This window comes from Palaemon carinicauda, chromosome 12 (genome assembly GCF_036898095.1).
Source record: "Palaemon carinicauda isolate YSFRI2023 chromosome 12, ASM3689809v2, whole genome shotgun sequence".
In the NCBI taxonomy this organism is placed as follows: Eukaryota; Metazoa; Arthropoda; class Malacostraca; order Decapoda; family Palaemonidae; genus Palaemon; species Palaemon carinicauda.
This window is the reverse complement of record NC_090736.1, coordinates 139,632,840-139,635,339: the sequence shown is the minus strand read 5'-3', so window position 1 is coordinate 139,635,339 and position 2,500 is coordinate 139,632,840. Positions and strand designations below refer to the sequence as shown.

The 2,500-nt window shown below is 31.9% G+C and overlaps 1 long non-coding RNA gene across 1 annotated transcript in view; it reads left to right on the top strand.

The window, feature by feature from the left end:
• The first annotated feature begins 1,596 nt into the window (after positions 1-1,596).
• Positions 1,597-2,500, top strand: part of LOC137650665 (uncharacterized) — a 36,560-nt gene continuing 35,656 nt past the window's right edge. Inside the window, exon 1 of the long non-coding RNA XR_011046031.1 lies at positions 1,597-1,746. This is a non-coding gene — a long non-coding RNA (uncharacterized lncRNA). The remainder of the gene's footprint in view (positions 1,747-2,500) is intronic.

Below are 2,500 nucleotides of genomic sequence, written 5' to 3'. Positions count from 1 at the left end.
TAATTGATTAATTCAGCCACGGCTCATTTGGCATGAAGAGAGAGAACTTCAAATCATTCGTTCATTCTTTGTCCATGACCAGCCCATATTTATATATATATATATATATATATATATATATATATATATATATATATATGTGTGTATATATATATATATATATATATATATATATATATATATATATATATATATATATATATATATATATATATATTTCTTATTCTTCCTCCCTCTTAGTAGCAATACTTTCCAACAGTTTGTTGTTAAGTAACTGCTTTTGATGCAAATCTAAATGAGGGCCGTAAGAATAGCCATAATAAAAATAAGCGGCAATAATAAATAGTAGAGAGAGAGAGAGAGAGAGAGAGAGAGAGAGAGAGAGAGAGAGAGAGAGAGAGAGAGAGAGAGATTTCAACAACAGACCAAAGAAAGCCTGTTGCTGTTTTGCTGGATAACCGGGGGACGTCAGTGACAGGATACTCTCTTACTATCCTGCCTGTCTCGGAATCCCAAACCGAGAGGTAGTCCTGAATCAGAAGACACCCAAGAGGAAGGATCCTCAACGGAGTCCATTTCTGAGGGCTTAACCCGATCCAGGACTCTCGGAGAACCCGAGTCTCTTTACTTAAGATTATCCAGGACGAAACAGACATCACTGCCATTACTCATCAGAAAATATTTTCCATATCAGCAAGCTTCGTTGTTTTCAGCAAAGTTTATCAATTTATTTGATAAATTTATAGTAATTGATAAACTTTAATAATAATGAATTTAGATGTTCTTAATATTAACTATCATTATAGTTACGTGGGAATTTTAAAGGATTTTTTTTTTATCGAAAAAGTCAGTAGTATATTGGCCAAGAAGTACAAAGACCCTGCGATATCATCAAGCCAAAAATCACATTCCTGAAGTGCACATCCCAAAAAAATTATAATCTTTTCATTACTAAGAATTCTTAGGAGGAAATTTAATCCATTATCTAAATTGAAAACGATTAAGAAAAGGAGAAATAAATGATATTGGGCTTAAGATCACAATCTTCATTAATCTGTGTACGAGACTCCGGCCAAACAAAGTTTCTCTTAGTCCCTTTGGACTAATTGTAACACCAAATATTGATTATGGATACAAATTTTGATGTTTCGTATAGAGTTTCTTGGATACAAAACTTAATTAAGATTGTATTTTATAAAAGAGAAGTCTTTTAATACTAATAATCCTGCTGTAAAAATCGGTGGCATTTTACATTTGAAAACTTCAAATGAATACTTAGTACGATTCTCGTAAACCAAAGCTATTATTTCTTTACTTTCTAAGTGAAAGTGGAGAGTTTGGAAAGCAAAATTGAAGAAAGGAATGGAGAAATAGTAGAAATATGAAAAGAATAAAGAAAAAAATTATGACAAAATATTTCATTGTGGGATAAAAGGCTTCAGAAAATTACATCAGACTTAAAATCCCTCTCTGTCCTTCCGGGTATATATATACTGTATATGTTGATATAAATTACTTGGAGCCTAAAAGCTATATATTTATTTATTTATTTATTTATTTTTGTCAGGGGAGTTGGACAGACAGAGATGTGAACATAAAACGCTTGTTGAAGGATGGCACATACCGACGTGGAGAAAAGGATTACTTTAAGAATTCCTTGCGACTAATTCATAAGGATTTGTAGGATTTTTAATCCAAGCTTAAGAAGGAAGTCTCCTCAGTAGTTCATCTCGATTAAGTTGCCTGGTAAGTAATCAGTTTCAGATTTCGTAAGATATGTACATTTTGTATTAATGTGTGTTTTGCGATTGATACAATTCATACATTTTCATTTTGTATTTGAATGTGAGGAATTTTGTTTTATGTAAACATTTCATATGTATTCTGATATATTTTACAGAAGTCTTTATTTTAATGTTTTTTTTTTTTTTGAGATAATCTCCTTTCAATATTATAGATTTAATATCTTCTTCAGAAGTTTTTTTTTTTTTTTTTAATTAGTTTATTTTTAAGCTCCATAAGGTATTTTATTTTGAGATGCTCTTCTTTTAATGATATAGGTTCAATATATCTTTTTGTTTTGGGAGGGACTTACAATTTCACAATATTATTTAATTCTCAACCTAGTAAAATACCGGTTTACTCTTTGTAGAAGAGACTTTAGCTATGGTAAGCAGCTCTTATAGGAGGACACTCCAAAATCAAACCATTGTCCTCTAGTCTTGGGTAGTGCCATAGCCTCTGTACCATGCTCTTCCACTGTCTGGGTTTAGAGTTCTCTTGCCTGAGGGAGCACTCGGGCACACAATTCTATCGTATTTCTATTCCTCGTGTTTTGTTAAAGTTTTTTTATCGTTTATATAGGAGATATTTATTGTAGTGTTACCGTCCTTGAAATATTTTATTTTTCCTAGTTTCCTTTCCTCACTAGGCAATTTTCCCGGTTTGGGGGCACTGGCTTATAGAATCCTACTTTTCCAACTAGGGTTGTAGCTTGGCA